Here is a 21,803-nt window from a genome sequence, read left to right as displayed (position 1 = left end):
TTTTTTCTCCAGTCCTGTTTTTTGTCGGTGTGCGGTTGTTGTGTGTGTTTGAGATGACTTAAAATAGGACATAGAAGAAAGCCTCCCCTCGCCTTTTTGCAGCGCCGGTGCAACAGCAGACGACGACCCACAAAAAATCGTCCCTCCAAGCGACCAAACCAATTGAAGTCGTACGAAGCTCTTGAAGCGCAAATTCTTCCGAATAGCCTTAAACTTAAAAACCGGACTTTTATATGCGCCTTGCCCTCGTCGTCTGCCTGTTTACTGGCTTGTCGCACTTTTCGTGGAAGATTTCCTATTATGTTTGCCGGGGCAGGAGACTGAGGACCTTTTGGTCCTCACCGGAAGGACAAAGTTTAAAGTACGTGCAGTTAAACTTGAGCAATTTTTCTTTTCGTTCACGCTCTCTGGGTTGAGTTTGCTCTATGAAGATGATTTTTTTTCCTGCTATGAAGTGTCGTCGTTTTTCGATTGTGACCAAGCGTCTCCATGCTTGCTTTGCTGGTTTGCTGGTTTGGAGTTTCGTCGAGCATCGAGCATATATGCGAGTGCAAGTGTTTAAAAGTCAGGGAAAGTGGTTTTTGTGAATCAAAAACTTTATTACTTGCAACTGGATAAATAAACGGTGCTTCAAAATTTCCTTAGATATAGCAACAAGTTCCTCATTTCCATGCAAAACTGTTCGAAATAGTTTTTATGAAAAAATGTGTTGGGAGTATTTTCTAAGTGTATGAAGTTTATCCCACACTAGGTTTAATTGTATCGCAGGCATCATAACACAATGGGGACCTTCCTTACCCGAATGGTTAGAGTCCGCAGCTACCAAGCAAAGCCATTCTGAAGGTGTCTGGGTTCAATTCACGGTCGGTTCAGGATCTTTTCGTTATAAATATTTCCTTGTGTTTGGATCAAGTTGGCAGCACAAACGATTTTTGGAAGTCAGCCTTTTTAATTTGGCAGATCAAACCGTAGTTGTAATTAAATTTTATGTTTCAGTGTGCACAAATTTAGTGCGTTCCAAATCTCACTTACAATTTTAGTTCGTTCTCGTCACTATGGCTGACCTTTCCCTATTTTCCAAGTTCGCTATTTGCTTCGCACTGTCCATCAATGGATTATATGAATCTGTTTGAAATGTCCAAGTTTGTCTTGATCGTCCACAACTTACTATTTTCTTTCGGTGTACAGTATTGAACTACGTGCCTAAAATAGTTTGTGCGTCCGTTGTCTGTCGGTCCTATGTCTCACTTCTAATCGTTCGAGGCTTACTAGAAGAATTTTTGTTTCATTGGTTCTGTTCCTAATTGTAGTTTTCAAAAACTTACTGGTTATTGACTCCAAATCCAAATACAATAGTCACCTAACACCTTTCACCTACAATGTTGCATCACTACCCTTCACAAACCGAATTATTTTTAACCTCCACTAATTTACCGCGAACTTGCAGGCTATCAACTAAATCTTACTTTCCGTTTCTATTTTCTTTTTAATTTACACCTGCTATCGATGACAGTCCTACTATCTGTCATCTCTCCTTCTCCTTCTATCTCACCTCTCGCTGTCATCTGTCGCTCACGACTCACGTCTTAACGGGGCGACAGGACTGCCGGAACATTCCCCTGCCCGTAACTCTGTCCCGGAAGCCACATCCGGCTCAGGGCTACCATTCTCTATCTCCATTCTGGCCAGCTTCACTGTCGCTCGTTTGTACCTTCCGGTATTGGTACGCACCCACGCTTGACGGACCATTCCGTCACCAGATTTTATGGCTTCCTTTACCACTCCACGGACCCAGCACTTCCGGTTGGCACCCTTGACTACGAACACCAGATCTCCTGCACGTAACGGTCTGGCTTCACCGAACCATTTCGTTCTCTGGTTCAACGACGGCACGTACTCCTTTATTCACCGTTCCCACCTAACGCTAACCAATTGTTGCGAACGCTGGAAGGGGCGCGTTCAAGGCCAACCGCTGGATGGGTAGGTGGTAGCGCCACCGGTGAAACACCCCTCAGAAAATGATATGGAGTGAGTGCTTCTGCTTCGTCGGACTGCTGCGACACGTACGTCAGCGGACGGGAGTTGATGATGTCTTCCTCTTCAACGATGGTCGTCTGCAGAATCTCGTCGGTCAACCATCTTCCATCGTCGAGCACCCGAAGCGCCTCCTTCACTGAGCGGACCAACCGCTCCCAGACGCCTCCCATGTGCGGTGCTGCCGGAGGGTTGAGCGTCCAGTTGCGTTCGTTAGTAGGTCTGCACAGTCATCTCCGATGCCCTGCGCATCCTTCACTACTTCCTTGCTTGGTCCTCGCATATTCGCCCCATTGTCTGAGAAGAACTCGATCGGTTAGCCCTGACAGTCGATGAACATGTGTATCGCCTTCAAACACGACTGCGTTGTCAGCCCGTGCGCCACCTCTAAATGCACCGCGCGATCTACCTCTTTTCCATCCTACATCCTAATGTCACATCGTACGGTCCCAGATAATCTTTGCCGACGTAGCTGAATGTACGTAAATTCGGTGTTACTCGCTGCACTGAAAGCGGAGCCATCCTCGGAGCTTCAGGACGACAACGATGCACCTTGCACCACAAGCAGGTCGCCGACACTTTTCTCACCACTGCGTCTACATGGGGGATGTAGTACAGCTGTCGCAGCTCGTTCTTCACCGCCTGGCGGTATCCGCGGCCGCTTTTCCCGTGGTAATGCTGGACCATCAGCTGCGTGATCCGGAGGTCATCCGGAAGAATCACCGGAAACCGTAAGTCGGCACGCGAACTGAAGACTCCACGTTTGGTATCCGCACCTTTAGGTGAATTCTCGTTGCTCGCAGCGCCTCAATCGGTAGCTTCTCCCTTTTCGCCTGCAATTCGAAACGAATCGGTTAACACACGCCATCGTTCGAACCAGGACCACCGACTTCAAGAATCGGCTCGCGTTCACTCGCCGGAACCTTCACATCATGCAGCAGTAGGTGAACCCGTAACTCCTTTGTCATGTTCGCCGGCGGCAAACTCTTCTTCGGCCATTCCTCCTCCCTCCCGTACAGGAACTGCTGTACTCGTACCCCGTGCGCCAAGCACTGCTGCACAAAAGTTACAGGCGCGTAATCGACAGCTGCTTCAACGGTATCACCTTCGCTCGACTCATCACGAGCGCACACATATCCATACGAGGTCTCGTTCGCATCTGAACATATATGCAACTGCACATCCTGGACCTCGTCCGATCGTGCACTGCCGAAATAACTGCGTGGCAGCTTAAAAGCTCGAATTTCTGCCAGAATGTCCGTCCAGCGTTTCCACTTCATCCACAACTTCGTTCCAATGACACCCTGTCCGCCAGAGGTCCTGAATCAGCATGTTACCTAAAATGCTGACTGGCGCTAGGTACTCCACCGGATCAAACTGCGCCATCACGATGCTAAGCACGATTCGCTTCGTCGGATGGTTATCACCGCTGAGGACTACAGCGCACTCCGACTTCGATGTGCTGGAGAAGCAGAAAACGTTTCAAACCTTATCTCATACGTTTCCCAGCACACGCTCGTATTCGGTACGCTTGTCCAGGCTGAAATGCACCTCACAACTTCGCTCTCCAAGATTCTCCAGGAACTCGCCTACATTGGACACTCAGTTCCTGATATGGAAACCTCCCCGGGAGTGGATGTATTTCACCTCATTTGCTCGCTGAACCGCTTGTTGCACCGTGTCCACGCTGTCGTAGTAGCCGTCGTCGTAATGCCGCTTGACGATCGCTACCGTAGCCTCTGGGTACTGATCCGAAAACTGCTCGGCGTTCAAGTTCTTCACGAACTGCGCAGAACTGGGCGAGCATGTGGAGCCGAAAGTCGCTACATCCATAACGTACACCTGCGGAGCATCGTCGCTGTTGCCTCGGAAAATGAATCACTGCACCTGCTTATCCTCCGTTCTGGTGGTACATTTCCTGTATAACCCCACCAAAGGCGACCGGATGCTTTCGAAAATGGTAGATTACCCGTGAGAGGGGGACTAGCATATCCGGACCCTTGAGCAACTTCGAATTCAAGGAGACCCCATTCACCGACGCTGCAGCATCCCAGACCAAGCGTACCTTGACCGGTTTCCGTGGATTAACCACAACATTTAGCGGTAGATACCACACAACACCTTGTGGCGTCTCCGTTAACTCGGCGTCGGTTGTTTTGTGTGTGTACCCCTCCATTTGGAACTCCTAGATTTGCCGACACACGTTCTCTTTCAGCGCTGGATTGCGTTCCATCCGTTCCATGCGACTTTCAGCCGGCCAACGGCCATTGGGTGGCTGTCGGGATATCTTCTCTCGTCCTGGTACCATTGCAATCCCGTTTCAAAACGATCGCCTATTCACTTTGCCGTCATTTCTCGAGCCCGCTTCTTATCCGCCGGTTCTGGAACGGTGAACGATGAACACGCTGTTCCGTTCAGCACGTACTGGTGCCGCATCAGGTCAAGAAGCTCCTGGTTGCTTACAGGTGCGACGGAGTGCACATTTAAATACTTCTGCATCGTGGGCTTTCGCTTCTCGGAACCGTAGATCTCCAGTTTATCTTAAATCGTACGGCGATTGGTTCGTTCTGTTTACCGACACGTGACTACAACGGAGCGAACAAATGAAGGTTGTCCAACCCGATGAAAATCGTTGGCACCCAGACGGAAAGTCCTTTGTTGGCACCCCTGCGAGATGCTTGTATCGCTGAATCACTTCTGCGTACTGAACATTCTGCTTCGGAAGCTGCAGCTCAGACACCGTTCGCGTGTTGAACAGCGGAAACTTCCCTCTCGAATCCTTCGCCTTCATCATCATTTCGACACTTCGAGACTCGTTCTAAAAACCGGTTGATGTTTCCGGTCCACGTGACAATCAACGGCTCGATGAGTGTCCCTTCTGCCTTCAGCCGTTTGGCGACCACATCATCCACCAAAGTTGCCGACGATCTTTCGTCAAGGAATGCGACGGTATCGTTCTGGCGCTTGGCGACGTGGAATCAAACCTTTTTTTCAACAACTACCGAAAAGCTAAACATTACATATAATTTGCAATTGGATTAGATGGACAAATTGATGTGAAGATTTGCGAAAAAGTTACACGTCTTCTCAGTGAGAATCGAACCCACGACTCCCTGATCTCTAGTTAGGGCGCGTTACCACTACGCCATGAGAGGACTCATAAACGCAGAAGTTAACCTGAATTCGATTTCAGCTCAATAATCACGTGGTCCTTTTTCGCAAAGTGCACCTCTTTCGGAAGAATTAGATGCCCATCCAAACACAACGCTTTCTATTTATATCCAATGCCTAGCCCGAGAGCGCATTATTTTCTAGGTAATGAAATATCACACAACACTAGCCAGCAATTGTACTGGCTGAGGTTTCTATTGTGTGGGCTTCCAATGGGTCGCGACGTTCTCAAACGACCGGTTACGGAACATGAGTCCGTTGTTCGATAAATACTTGTTTTTTAATTATGAATCGTGGTTTACGTGGAAATTTAACAACTACCGAAAAGCTAAACATTACATATAATTTGCAATTGGATTAGATGGACAAATTGATGTGAAGATTTGTGAAAAAGTTACACGTCTTCTCAGTGAGAATCGAAACCTCGACTCCCTGATCTCTAGTTAGGGCGCGTTACTAATAGGAACCAACAGAAGTACAGGGTGTCCGCAAATTATCCGTACAAACTTTGAAGACCTGGCTCTATACAATCAAGCATAATTAATTCAATATTCTTGCATGGTTTTAAACATTGGCTTATTATATTCTTAAGAAATAAGTTTGACACACTTCCGATTTCAAATAATTGCAAAACCAACCCAAATGTATTGAGGTGTCTTAAAGGGAGCTGTTTTCCGAGCTTTATGACGGAAGAGAAATGTCCATAGAACTCACTGGATTTGAACCGTACAATTTTCTATTTCCAGAGTAACTTGAAGCCACTAACCTGTAGATTACTTCAAATAATAATAGGACATTTGGATTCATCTCTTTTCGGTTTTAGGGATAACACATCCCCAGTATGACTAGCGGCCCTCAGGAAAAACGTCTCCGAAAAAATTAAATTTGCCTATATCAGTAACAGGCAATCATTTCAAAATTTTTTAAAGTTGTATTTTGTGTTAACATATAGATGTATTATAAAAGGTACATGGACATTGATTTTTCATTGTTTTCAATGTGAGATCATCTTTCCAATATTTTGCTGTTCGGATAATTTGCGGACACCCTGTAGCTTGGGAGTAGCAGACATCTTCAACGTACAATTTTGAGGACTCCAAATTTAGTAATGTCAATAACGGTGCCGGCCACGTCCTTACGGTCATCGGGGAAGGGAAGGAATGTTAGTGTGTCGTCCATTGCTACTAGAGACCGAGATCATCTCTGCATCTCCATGGTTTTCACAGGAAGGAGTTTTGTTTGTGGGAGCGTTCAAAAACTACTTGATCAGGATTTACCTTGGTAAGTGATGCGATTCATGTAGCCTCTATTTGAATACGTTGACAAGTTCAATGTCAAATTATTCGAAGGTTATTTATCGGTAGTTGCGAAACAAAATACATATTCGTTAATCTCAAAAATTTATACATCAATAATAAGGGCTTATGCCGATACTTCTAGTGACGAATTGTCCATAGTTTGTTTAGCGATTAAATAAACGTAAAATTGCCACGATACAAATATGTGTTGTCACAAGCAGAGGCGACTCGTAACTCAGAAAACCAGAAATCGTACGAAAGTTCACGTAATAACTCGTTTATTCGTACTAATTACATCAAACCCGCAAAACACCGGGGATAAACTCGTCAGATTTTCCTCGCATAAAACACTTTTTTTCTTAGTTCATTTGTACATTTTGCTTCGTCCCGTACACTCGTACAAAGTAAGTCGAATCAATCCGTAGCAGCTGTCAAATCAACATTTGTTATCATAAGTTAAGTCGCATAAGATCATAGGTTAGTTCGGTAAAATATTTATACACTCGCATTGTATGTTATTATTCATCACATAATATATGCACGCATATCGCCTCCACTTTTGTATGTAGAAGGCCTTTTCGCGACATCTTATTAGTGAAATTTTGCACATACAAAGCCTCCAGGTCATTTCGTTAAATGTACATTTTGGTTGTCTGGGAACCTCACTTTTTACCTGTTCTACGCATCTAAAAATGCCTTTTTCGGCAAATTGAGATCATAAAGCAAATAGTAAATGATTGGAATCTTCATTTCTTCATTTCACTTGATAAATGCAAATTGGTTGCGTAAAGTCAAGAATGTTTATTCGTGAAACAGGTAGATTTGAGGTTAGGGAATCGCCACTGATCACAAGTATGAAACGAGCTCACCAATTGCTAATCCATCCTTGACTGAAGTCATGTTCTCGGCATTAACGAATTTACTTTGCCCACTGCCCAGTAAGGTGTGAAACAGGGTTAAAACACATTTCACCCCGGCGACACGAAGAACCAAATCCGAAAAAATTTCACTCCGGCGACGCGAAAAAAGAATCCGTTTGCTTGGGCTGACTGACCAACAGATTGTCAAATCGAAAAAAACCACAAATTTCACTCCGGAGACGCCAAAACAGAATCCACCTGCTCGGGCTTTACAAAGCAAACTCAATCCTTTACAACAAAAAAGCATGTAGTCAAGAAAGCACTATACAGCACCAGAACTTGCAACCAAATCAGATATGCTTTATCATTTTTTTTCTGTCACTTACACACTTTTACAAACGCAAAAAAATCCGGGTGGCGTAGCATCGGTCCAACCACCTGCGGAATCCCGTAAAATCTATCACACATAACGGCACAAGCTGTAAATGAATTTATTCTTCGTAAAAACAAAATACTTTTATCACTTTTATAAAATATTTGTTATGCCACATTTAGTCGATTATATTTTTCATCAGTCGAATTATAAATGGCGCGAAACCGAATTCAACGTGACAGAAAATTCAAAACGCAGCCGCCCGCGCGCACGGCTTGCTGTGATCGTAATGTTCTCGTTGTTGACTACTGGAACTTAATTCCTAAAATCCCCGAATGTTTTTTTTTTCCCCGAATGAACAATTACCTTGAAAGACATTGTCCCGTGATTTAGGAATTCGGGGTAATGTCTTTCGGGGTAATGGGCCATTCGGGGATCTGGAATGGTAGAATCAAACAATCCCTATTGAGCATTTCTGACTTTGATCTAACGCCCTACTAATCTTCTCTGGTTTCAAACAACAATTTGTTCAAATTCCATTGCTTCCATCAAAAACTTTGGGTCGACAACTTAAACGTTGTATTTATTTATGTACACATCTTTTATGAGTCGCGATCGATTTGAAAAAAATGCGATATTTTTATGATTCGTAAATAAACATCAACTTAAAGTTTTGCGATAAAGTTCAAAAAATAATTAAATATAATTTGCAGTATTCTCAAAGACTTTTTAAAAATTGAATCCATATTAATAGTTTATGCCTAAGCCTGTTCTCAGCTTAGTGTTCTTTTGAGCACTTCCATTGTTTTTAACTGAGAGTTTTCTTTGCCAAAGTTGCCATTTTCGCCATGCTCAGGGAAGTCAAGGAAATTTCCATTATGAAAAGATCCTGGACCGACCGGGAATCGATCCCAGATACCTTCAGCATGGCTTTGCTTTGTAGTCGTGGCCTCTAATCACTCGACTAAGAAAAGCCCATCTTCTATACTAAAATCTTCGAAAAGTTCGCTCGTCATTGGTAGTTTATTAAACTAATATATGATCCCACAAATGTACAACTCCAACTCTTTACTGCTCCGAAAGCATAATTCAAAACACAAAACACATGGCTTAGACAGCATCAAGTGGTATTTTCCCACCGGAATCATGTCACGGCATAAATTATGTTAATTAATTTGCCAGCCCTTTCTCCACTCACCTTCGCCGCCGATTCCCATCAAACCCGTTCTCAACCACATGAACGACTTCGGCGGGGCAAGCAAGAACCGAAAAATAAAACAGTCTCTTCCTGCTAATCCTCCTTCTTCGGAGGCACTACTTGCTCATGAAAATGGATTTACCTTCAACGCCTAAATAGAACAATCATATGTAGGTTCCCTCCGCGGAGCTTGGTCGTTTCCCGCAGAAATATCATCTCCGTTCGAAAATCGGTGTGAAAAATTTAAACCCTTCCGTTTCACTCCACATGTTGCCGCTTCTGGCGTGGATTGACCACAACCATCATCATCGGGTCGGGTTTTCGAAAGTCATAAATCAAAACTAGGCCTTTCCCAGCTTAGGGGTTTACACTTTACCGGACTCGAAGTACTCAGCGCCAGTAATGGTCAATTTGGACAGGGGTCAGCTACAGATACTCTGAGTATAGGGTTACCGTCCTGATTAAGAAGGGCAATTCCTGATTTTAAATTCGATTTCAAGATTTCAAGTGTTCTGATCGATATTTAAGGATATATCCTCATAAAATATTTTGTTCTTAACTTCAATTATCAACAAAGGTGATTAGATTTGGTTAAGACCAAATCAATCGTAGAAAGGTTTCTATAAGAGGAAGAGGAAAAACAAGTAGGGATATCAGGGTATGTAATTGAGAAATATCCTAAAGAGCACCTGTCAAATAAAATTCTGCTGCTGGAATTATTTTGCGAATTATTTCATGAGCGATGTTTGGTATTAAAGTTACCAAAGACAAAAAATGACTCTTTTCGAGTCAATTTCCGCAAGTCTGTTTGAAGCAATTAACTTGCTATCCAGTGCATTGAAAGCAGCTATGGAAGTTTATATCCCAAGCTGTGTTTCAACAGAAACAACCAATGTTTCGAAAACTTTTGTTTCAAATGACAACAAAAAGTTGATGTTTTTTACGCCTATGAATGATGATAGCAACTTTACTACATGCTCTATCCAGGTGATCATTTCGAAAAATACAAATGTCTGGATCTCTTTTCAAATCCTGATTTCAAATAAGTTTCAACAATAACTCTTATACGTATGTAATTTTGCTAGTTTTACTTTCATTCTCAAAGGATGTACACAATTTTTTAAATTAAACTTTTTTGTAATAAAATGTTCAACAAAATTTAATTGTATGCCCTGATTTTTAAACTCAACCAGATAGTCACCCTATTTGAGTGACAACTAGGGGCCGCTCTAGAGAGGGGTGGAAAACTTCTTCTTCTTCTTTCTGGCGTTACGTCCCAAATGGGACAAAGCCTGCTTCTCAGATTAGTGTTCTTATGAGCACTTCCACAGTTATTAACTGAGAGCTTTCTTTGCCGATTGACCATTTTTGCATGCGTATATCGTGTGGCAGGTACGAAGATACTCTATGCCCTGGGAATCGAGAAAATTTCCAACCCGAAAAGATCCTCGACCAGCGGGATTCGAACCCACGACCCTCAGCATGATCATGCTGAATAGCTGCGCGTTTACCGCTACGGCTATCTGGGCCCCTGGGGTGGAAAACTATTGCACTTGAATACGGAACCCTATAATCACATTACCCTGCTCGGTATCAAATGGAAGCAATCTGACCACTGGTCAAGCGAACCGTTCAGAGAGAGAGGGGGTTCCTTTTCTGATTCCGATATGTTACAATCGGTATACATAATTTGAAGGGATGTTTGCGTGTAAACAGGCGATAACAATTATGCATCACACACTCACTCACCTTGATTCCACTTTCTGCTGGATAGTTGTGAGACCGAGGATTAATTGCGTTTTGACCCTTGTGTCCTCGGCCATAGGGAGAGGGAGACTTTAACTATTTTATGATAGCAATTATAGTGATGGTGATCCTGTGACCAAACCAAGTGTTATTCGCACCAGTTTTCGGCCAGGTAGTAATTTCGTTGGAGATTTTGATCTCCCAAAAATTCAAGTAGGGAGTTTACATGTATCCTGAATAATCCAACTAATTGCTATCGTCTTACAAACGGCGTGGGATCGGAGCGTAATTAATTAAATCAGTTGCCTTTTCACCCCCACGACACAAATGGGAATATGCTCTCACATGCACGAGAAAGTTGATGTGGGTGACAAGTGGAAACGGGACTTTTAACCCCACTTTCGTTTTATGTTATGCAAAACTTGAGGGATCATGTGTTGGCACAAGCGACTTGTGAAACCTACTACTTTGTCTTATTCATGCATTCGCCTTTGCTTCGGGGGTTGAGGTAATGGAAAACATATCGTGTGCCTTTTTAGTGGATGGATACACCGTGAATAGGATTGGTACAAGTTGAGATTAATTCCTCATACACACCGTTTAACAAAGGTGAAAAAATCATAGCAAAAAAGGAACCGTTCTTGATCGTCAACCAGAAAGTCCCCAAAGCAAATTCCTGCGACCTAAACTACAAACTGCAGTACACCTATTACTGGTCCAAAGTACAGCTGTCGCCCGCTGTCGGCAACGATGCGGCAGAAACAAGTGCACCGGCAATGAAAAGACTCGAGGTTTCCAACACGTTTCAAAGACCGCTTTGCTCTCGTGCACATTACTGCCACTCCTGACGATGACGACGACGACAGTAGGTTCCGTATTCAGAGCAGAGCCACCTTCTCAACCCACCACAAGGACCACCTTCCGCTTACGTTTACCGCTGCTGGCTGGTAGCACCTACACATAACATATTCCTTATGATGTGTTAATATGTGTCACCCCTAGTTATGCTAGCCGATCCGCAAGGAGCCCCCTTCCATCGGAGTTGACAGCTTCCCTTTAGGTTGACTACAGTGTGGTGAGGTGGTAGCTATACGCCGTCCCACGCTATGTCTGAACCAGACGATTATAAAAATAGAATGTACATCGGATTTTTTCTCGCTAGAGTTTAGTATTTGGGTTATATTTTCATAATCGGAAAGTTTTAAAATATTCCATCGGTGAAATTTTGATTTTTTTTCACTTTTTAGCCATTTTTCATACTAAATCCTATGGAAATCAAGTTTTCAACGCATTTTCGCCCATACAAAATGTATGGAAAACAAAATCACCGATAGAATATTTTAAAATCTTCCGATTATGAAAATATAGACTAAATACTGATCTCTAGCGAGAAAAAATCCGATGTACATTCGATTTTTATAATCGTCTGGTTCAGACATAGCGTGCGTCCTCATTGCTGTCGTCTGAGGCGGGTGGCGCTTGTTGCCAGTGATACGTTTACCGCAACTGTACAGTTGGACCATTGGGGTATTTCACTGCAGTTTTGGAATTTGAAGGTGAATTGTAGTAATATTGCTGGGTAAAGTAGGTCTTCTTCCTGGTATTACGTCCCCACTGGGGCAGAGCCTGATTTTCAGCGTAGTGTTCTTATGAGCACACCCACAGTTATTAACTGAGAGCTTTATTTGCCACAGTTGCCATTTTCGCATTCGTATATCGTGTGGCAGGTACGATGATACTCTATGCCCAGGGAAATCAAGGAAATTTTCATTACGAAAAGATTCTGGACCAACCGGGAATCGAACCCAGAAACTTTCAGCATGGCTTTGCTTTGTAGCCGTGGACTTTACCTTCTTAAGGAATGTTCCATTCGAAGTGTGAAGTAGGTATTGCTTTTGTTATAAATTAAATATTTAATTAAAACAAAAGAGCATATGAAACATCTCCTAATAAGATGTTTCCTAAATATGTTAATGGGTTAAAAGCGAAGGGGTGAAATTGACAAAAAGTCGACTTTGAGTTTTTTTCATCAATTTCATGGAAACCAAAACAAAAACAAGTCAACATTCTATACATTATGTATTTTTTCTGTGGGTCGGCAAAAACTCCTAAAAAAAGAAGATATGTTCAGTAAACTTGACTCAAAATTGACCAAAATGATAGTTACACTCGTATGCGTTTGAGCCCATCGTTTATTGAATTAGATTTTATTGAAAACATGCACAAATTTTCTCATACTAAGTTCAGTGTCGAAAAGTCTTTCGATCCCAACCATCTTGTAGTGTTCTTTCAGTTTACAACGTGTGTGACATAGAGAATCATTACGTCGTGGAAGGTTCTTCGATGTGTCATACAAAGAAAAGCATGAAAAAAGTGTTATTAGATTTGCCATGCTAAAAGAATGCAATGTTTTTTTTGTTATAATGTGTTGCAAAGAGTACTGCATTCATTCGATTGTCGCACAATTTTTGATACTTTAAAGTGTGTTTTTAGCTTGTCACTAAGGAGGCGCAATGAAGTAACAAATCACTTAAGCTTGTTTCATATCAACACAACCAGAAGTCGCATGAAAGTTCACGTAATAACTCGTTTATTCACACAAATTACATCCAACCCGCAAAAAAACAGGTTACAGATAAGTTCGGAAGAAAATTTACACACTCGCATTGTATGCTATATTTCATCACATAATATATGCACGTATATCGCTTCCACTTTTGTACGTAGAAGGCCTTTTCGCGACATCTTATAAGTGAAATTTTGCACATGCAAAGCCTCTAGGTGATTTCGTTATACGTACATTTTGGTTATTTGGGTAACGCGTTTGCTAACAGTTTTTGTTTCAGATGAGCTAATAGACTAGTGGGGAGGATATGTGACTTATGTTATAAACGTCCATAGTTCGAGTCTAGACGCCTTCTTATTTGTGTTGCCAAAAGGTTTCCTCACTTGCGGTCTTTAAAGTCGCATAAAAAATAATATATTTTATTTTCCCTGAATTTGGTTTTCAATTTATATTGTTAAGGATGCTATTACTTGCTTATTGGTGTTGCTGAGGAAGCGTATTCTCTTGCAAAAAGGTTGTGGGTCTAGTCAAAGACACCGTTTTGATTCATATTATGGACAGCATCAAATACCGGACACTCTCCTTTGTATGGGAAACATTTCAAACGAAATGTTCCAATCTTTGCCGTTCAAAAGTTTGTAACCTTACACATGACCGTCACGGTTGTGTCGCGTGAGAACCTGTGGAACTCAAAGTCTACCACAATAAATGAAAGTACAAATCATCTAACCATGTTCAAAACGACTATATGACACTACCCCGAAAGCCACTACCCCGAATGCCATTACCCCGAATGCCATTACCCCGAACGCCATTACCCCGAATGGGTCACTACCCCAAACGCCATTACTCCGAATGCATAATATTTTGAGACTAACTCAGAAGGTAGATTGTAGGTTCTTTATGAGTATTAAATGGTTTTGGGTTAACAATGTATTTTTCAAATATTAGCTGAAAAAAAGGGACTAGCTTTTCAACAAATAATTTTTACACACTAAGTTTCATTTGTAGTTGTCCTCTGATTTTGGTGAGATTCACACAGCCACACTGCAATGCTCAGAAGAACATTGAAATATGAACACCACCAAGGAGTCCAAATACCGGTTAGCACGCTGCTATTCAGCAAAAATATATTGAGGGTTATGGGTTAGAATTCTGGTGGCGGAGGACATTGATTGCATTGACAATTTTCTAGACTTCCTTGGGCACAGAGGCACAAGTACAGGAATAATAAATTACCAGGAAAGCTCTCCGTTAATAAAAGGCATTTTTTATTAAAAGCCCATGCACAAATTTCCTAACGCTAACGGGGATGGTTGGATGTCCTCAAAATGTTACAGCTTATACAAAATTTGTGGAATTTCCATACAAAAAGTGTTAAAGGAGGGTGGGTGTTAGTCTAAAATAGCCACTTTTAGGTGTTTGAACAAGAAGAAGAAGATAGTTGCCAACAAGATATTTCGATAGAGTAGCTGATATATGAAAGAGGGGAAAATATATGATGAAAATTTTACCGACGAATTCAACGCATTATTAACTTTACATTAGAGACGCAAACATGGATGGTCAATATTTTATAACAGTATGGTCAACATTTTTTGCCCGCAACACAAGATACTGCACGAGATACCTCATACTATTCAAGGTAGTGACCCATTCGGGGTAGTGGCGTTCGGGGTAATGGCGTTCGAGGTAATGGCGTTCGGGGTAATGGGATGGAGCCGTTCAAAACATCATCACACTCACAACAGAACAACACAACACATCTTCTGATCAGCTATAATCGACCATAGTTGATCATGATCTCCGTCAACACCACTGACCGATCTGTGTAGAGGTAAGGGAGAGCACAGCATCCGAGCCCGATTCTTGTTTGGCAGTTTGGCTATCACCACACAGCTAACAGATAATCGAACTATTTTCTATCTATGCTCATATATGGTCTTGAGCCGCAGTGTCTCGATCAGTAGCCAGTTGATCCCAAAGCAGGCAAGTCCTAGGAAAAGTCTATACGAATGTTTTGCTATCGCGTATGCCAGTCGTGATTTGTATTTAGTATTAAGTAATTCTGTGGTGAAAATATGTAGAAGTGCCGGCTGCAAAGGTAGAACTCGTCGATAAAGTTCTCCAGGTGATAAACAATAAGTGCTTGTTTCTTACAGCCGCCTAAAAGCCCAGAACACCCCAGTTAGCTACATGTCGATACATGCCATGATGGAGTAGCTTAGATATGTTGTTTTGAGGTCGGTAAGCGTGGAGGAAGTTAATTCTACGGCATATCCCGAATTGTGCTTCTAAGCCGAAACTTATGTGCTCCTCTTCTTAACCTCCTCTATTCAGGCCTTTCTCTTCAACCCCTAAATCGATGGCGGTGGTGGCCATCAGCCTGGCTCAGTGCTTGGGTATCCCAGACGGTCATGGTGGGCTTTGTCGCGGAGTGGTTGCTGTGCTATTGGCAATACGGTTTGTCCGGAGAAGCTCCTGGTTCTGCGGTCGCCGAGGGATACACCGAACACTGACGCTCACTTCACCTGGGTTTAAGTACACACCCTAACCGTAAGTAATTAAACCATTACTAATTTTACTATGTTAAATTTATGCTTTGATTTTGCCGTGGAATGACTCGAGTAATGATTTCGGAGAATTTCCCTGTATTCGAACCCGGTAGTAAGGTTGACTGGTTCATGAGTTTAGGAACCAATATCCCTGCTTCTCCTTTCTACCATCTTTGTCTCCGTCTCATGCGGCCTTCTTGCGGGGAGGTGACAAGTTCTCACTTTCGAGGCTTGTTTCAATAAGCATTTTTCATAGATATCTATGAAAATTTGTAATGTTCAACTGCCTTAGATCTCTCTTTAATGGTTTGATGAATCCAATTGATAATTTGACGGTTCTATCTATGATTTTCGCAGGCTCTCCGGAATTCGAAACAAAGTATTCGAAATATGTGGCAAAAGTTTGGAAGTGTCTAATGAATAATGGAAAGTCCCCGAACAATAGTTGACAGCACATTGGACAATGGCATTTGGCGGAATCACGAGTTATACCAAGTCTATAGAGAAATTGATATTGTTAAGCGTATGAAACACGGCAGGCAACGATGGGCTGGACATGCGGGCTGTCGGAGGAATGTCAAGCTAAACTAATATTCAGCAGAGAACCATAAAGTGGCCGTCGCCTCCGTTGAAGACCGCGCACCAGATGGCTTTTTGCTGTTGAGGAGGATTTAAGGTCGTTTTAGTGATTGGCCCAGGACCGGGTCCAATCCAGAAGGCTTGTTCATTCGTAGATTCAACGCAATAGCAAGGAATTGTTGCCCATCAAGTATCAAGTAAGTACGGGGCTACCTCAAGCCAAAAGAATTCCAATAAAAGCTTGAGTGTACCAAACTGAAAACTAATGGAACTCATTATGAATTATCTACAACTTCTTATACCAATAGAAGATGGATAGGAACCTATGTACTAACATTTTTCTCCAGAAGACAAGATTGATAACCTTATTTTACATCGTGTAAATTCAACTGTATTATTATTCTTGATTGGGTTACAGCAACAATAAGGTCTTATTTTTTTTACAAAATAAGCTGAAGATTTAGCATACAGTGGCTGAATTTTAGACTTTTCGAATATTATTAACCTTTCGAACGTCGCGTGAATTTTTGTAACGCGAGTAGTCGGGCGTTGTACTTTGTACAACACCATTGGTTTTGCGAATATCCCAGTAGTCTGACCACTTAGAAAAATGACGTTTTCGGCAAAACTGTTCAGTAGCTCAAGGGCTATCATTATTTTAGCCAAGAGATTCGGGATTTTGCCACTAGGTGGCGCTAGTGAGCACGAAGCTTGTGTTTTGCAGATCTTAGGATCCTGACCACTTAGAAAGATGGCGTCTTCGGCAAAGTTGTTAGTTGGTAACTCAAGGACTATTATTGTTTGAGCTAATTGATTCAAAATTTTACCACCAGGCGGCGCTAGTAAACATAAAACATTTGTTCCGCAAATATCTCAGGAGCTTGATCACTTAGAAAGATGGCGTCTTCGGCAGAGTTGTTCAGTAGCTCAAATTTTTTCTTTGTTTTAGTCCTTAAAGTTCAAGATTTTATAAAATAATGATAGTCGCTGAGCTTCTGAACAACTTTGCCGAAGGTGCCTGTCTAAAAAGTCAACATTCTGTAGTATCCGCAAAACATTAATTTCATGCTCACTAGCGCCGCCAAATATATACTATTTCTTGGTTTAAATAATGATAGCCTTTGAGCTACTGAACTACTTTGCCGAAGACACTATCTTTATAAGTGGCCTGGCACCTGAGATTTCTACAAACAAAAGCTTCATGCTCACTAGCGCCGCCTAGTGGCAATATTTTGAAATAACTAGCTCGAACAATGATAGTCCTTAACTTACTGAACAATTTTGCCACATCCTTCTAAATGGTCAGGATCCTGAAATATCCGTAAAACAAAAATAAAAGTTCCATGCCCACTAGTGCCAACTAGCGGTCAAATTTCGAATTGAATGAAGTGCCATCAGATAGCGCTTCACCTCCAGAACAACTTTACTGAAGACCCCAAGTTTCTATATTAGCTGGATTTTGAGATATACCGATTTCAAACTACGGTTTATTCGAACCGTATATACTGCGTTCATTATTATGCGACTTCCATGTATATTTGTTGATTTTACTGTATTATAAAGGGCCATACTGTAAATAAAAACTGTCGAGTATTGTTCTTAAGAAGATTATTGAGGAATACATTTTGGTTTGGTGCCGATATATATCCTTGTTGCAAAATGATAGAATACAAATCACAACTGTTGTACTTGGTTGAACTAAAAGCTATAAAAAATTAAAACTGAAATTTGCTTTTAAAAAATGATACCTTTTAATTAGGTAATAAAAATCATCTTTGATTTATTACTTTGTTATTTCAAATCGGTATTTTTTTTTCAAATTGTTTTGAACCAGCAGGTTTAGTAGCCAATACCTTAAGTTAAGGTTATTTTTATTTATTCACTCGGGAAGGCTTTTCAAGAAATGACGTAGAACCGTTTTCACTACTGGAAATTGTCAAAACATTAAGGGGAGCACATTTTGCATAAAGACGTCTCGCATAAGAACGTTTGGCGTGATAGAAATTTGGAATAATGGAAATTTAGCATAAATGACTTTTGGCATAAAGAAGAATAATATGCCTTTTTCAAAATGCTACATATTCTTGAATGAAGTTGATTTAAGCAAAACGACCGTTATGAAAAGTCGTCTTGCCATACATCGTTATGTGAAATGGACCACCCATGCTGTTTTAGATTCACCGTAAACCGGGTTAACATTGAACTTTTTTTGTTTTCATATTTATTGAAAACTTCATTTGAAAATGCAAATGTTGAACGTTTTATATTTTTATAAGAACTACTGGTACCCATTGCTCATTACTGTATACTGTAGTTTATTTTCTTAAAGTTATAAGCATGTTTAAAAAATATTTTTCATTTAGCGTATATGAGGTAATATTGATCAACCATATAAACAATGTTTGGTTATATAGAAAATACCGTTACTTATCCAATTCATGGCCCCTGAAGCCAAATATGATGGCCAAACTCTTACAAAACATTTACTTTTTAGTTATTTTAAACTAAAAAACACTTTGAATAGAGGAATACGCCTAAAGGTAGTTAATTTCCTGAAAAAGCTCTGTATGCATCCTAGTTATTCATTAATTTTGCTCAATTGAAAATATTTATGATAATGTTGGCAACGGAATCGTTTTAAGCGATGCAATAATCAGTAAAAACCGCAATTCCCATGTTAATATCATTTGAAGAACTAATGTGAGACATAACCCAGTCCACATTTTGGTAGGTATAACTTTTGTTACACATCACAAAATTAAAAAAAGTTTCCAGTAAGCCTCGAGCGCAGGACCTCTGGAAGAGGAATCCGTCACCTTACCACTGTACCATTAAGCGTTATATAACAAGCTAGTGATTGTTTGCCAATATTAATTCATATTTCATGTTCAGCGACACTAGCTATGTTGTTCTTCGAGGCCCATCGTCAGCAGATAACAAATTTAGGTGGCAATTTGCCAAAGTTATTGCGATTTTATATTAAGCTTTCTGGATTGATATATGATCTGTCAGTTTATACAACATAACGTGATTCTATGTTTCACTATTAACGACATGTTTTGTTGTCAACAAAGATTGTCGTATATGAATCGTAGTGGGGATTTATATACAAGTTTTGTTGACATTGATTACGCTCAATTTGGCATCTTGTGTGATTCTGATTTCTGACACACGAATATGTGATTTCGGATGCATATTCTTATACGATACGTGGTTCACTGTGAAATCTTTGGTAAACATGATATTTTTTAAGTTTAAAAAATTACGCGTGTTATTTCTAAAAAACTTAACTTTCATTAGCTCATGAAAGAAAATGAGCTGCTCCATTCAAGCATCGAAAATATTCCGTCAATAAATGTTGATTCCAACTTCTAATTAGGAGGGACATTCCGATCAAATTTACCCTGTTGATCAATGTTACTCCGTTTTACGGTACTTAAAGTTCTGAAAAAAAATCTTAGTTGATAAAACATTTTAATTTCACCCATCTTGATCACTTAGAACTCCAAAAAATCTTAAGTATTGTGAATTCGGGTGAAATTGACAAGATTTAATTTTTTACTTATCCTCTAGTAAATGAACGTTGTTTGCCATGACTTTTGTTAAATAACACCCATTTTAGTGAAGTATTATGTATTGAAGATTGTTTTTTTCCTATGGAAATAATGTAAAGTTTCAAACTCATGTTCGGTGTGATATTGACTATGAACTTTTTCTGAAAAAAAATCCTTAAGAATTGTTTGATTTTTGTTTTAAAAAAATAAAATAATCTGTTATGATTACAACTTTATCATTCGCTACCTTTCTCATAAAACTAAAAAGTTTGTTTAAATTTTAAAAGTTCTGTTACAATCTTGTTAAATGCAAAGTATATTTTGTCACGATGTATGTGTCTTAAACAACACACTAAGTTTTTTTTGCGAGAGCTCGGCTGTGTGGATAGCGGTTGTTTAATTTTAACCAAATTTAAGTTAACGAATTGCCAGGTTGCTTATTTTGAAACACGATTGGCTTTTATTGTAAGAATAAAAAGTGCTAATTTAGTAACAATACTTAAGTTAACAGTACATGACGATGTTCTTAGGGATGTAACTGGAAAAGATTTGATATAAAGGTTTTCTGCAGCTCATCCAGAATTTAAATTGTTGCAGCAAACGCGCTGCTAGTTAGCTAAGCTAATGGTCCTGGGTTCAAATTCCGTCGGTCGAAGATCTCTTCGGGTTTGGAAAGTATTTTTGTGCTTACCACGTGGAACAATCATCATTTGGCAAAGAAGTCTTAGTCTAAAGTTTGAAACAAAATTTGAAAAATTAATGGGCTGCTTGAAACCCCAGATTTTTTCAAAACATTTTTTTTGTATATGTAGTTATATTATGTCACTTGTGGTCCCGGCAAATTTCGTCTTCCCATCAAGTAGCCTGTTGTGAAACGTCGTGTGATCCCTCATACTAAATGACACATTAGTCTTCTCCCGTTTTCCTGATTATTCCGAAGACTTTAACAAACTTTTTCCTCGCTCTATTACATAGCATCCCTTGTCGAATGCAACTGTGAAAAGTTTACTTCAATCCATTCTTCCGTTCTCAAGACATTTTGTGACATACAAACACCACTATATTTTTATTTATATAGATCGATTGCACTGATAAAAATCCTGAAATATTCACATTACGTAAATTCCAGAACGCCAGGGACCTTCCTTAGCCGAGTGGTTAGAGTCCGCGACTACAAAGCAAAGTCATGCTGAAGATGCCTGGGTTTGATTCCCGGTCGGTCCAGGATCTTTTCGTAATGGAAATTACCTTGACTTCCTTGCGCATAGAGTATCATCGTACCTGCCACACGATAAACGAATGCGAAAATGGCAAAGAAAGCTGCCACTTAAAAACTGTGAAAGTGCTCATAAGAACACTCAGCTTAGAAGCAGGCTCTGTTTCAGTGGGATGTAATGTCAAGAAAAAGAAGAATACATTCCAGAACGCGTAAATGTAGAGAGCATTTCATTTAATTTTCAATTAAGGATTTTTTTGTATCAAACATTATCATTTCAAAAACGAATGTAAACATATGGTGAATGTGATGGATGTAATTTTGTTACATGCAACTCGATGTAACATTTTATCTGTGTATTTTGGTTAGAAAAATCTTCCGTTTTTTAATGAAGCAACTCCAAATTAAGTTTAAATCACACTAAATGGGATACTTCTGAATTAACACAAAATGTTTGTATATTTAAGTATTCGAAACACACTTGCCTTCTTTCCTCTTGTGTTCATTTTAAGACACACGGAAACATTCAACTTTAAAAAACAAGAGATGACAGCACATAAGCTATTTGTTTAGAATATGTAAAATTTACAAGTATATATTATTTCTCTGGGCATACCCTGTTATGAATTGTGAATCAAAGTGGGTCTATTTCC

The 21,803-nt window shown here is 40.5% G+C and overlaps 1 protein-coding gene across 1 annotated transcript in view; it reads right to left on the bottom strand.

Annotated features, from left to right (window-relative positions):
* The window catches only part of LOC5578878 (protein jim lovell), a 137,787-nt gene that overhangs the window by 113,301 nt on the left and 2,683 nt on the right, over positions 1-21,803 (bottom strand). The window lies entirely within an intron of this gene.

This window comes from Aedes aegypti, chromosome 3 (genome assembly GCF_002204515.2).
Source record: "Aedes aegypti strain LVP_AGWG chromosome 3, AaegL5.0 Primary Assembly, whole genome shotgun sequence".
In the NCBI taxonomy this organism is placed as follows: domain Eukaryota; kingdom Metazoa; phylum Arthropoda; class Insecta; order Diptera; family Culicidae; genus Aedes; species Aedes aegypti.
Note: the sequence above shows the minus strand (reverse complement) of the source record. Positions and strands in the feature narration are given on the sequence as shown.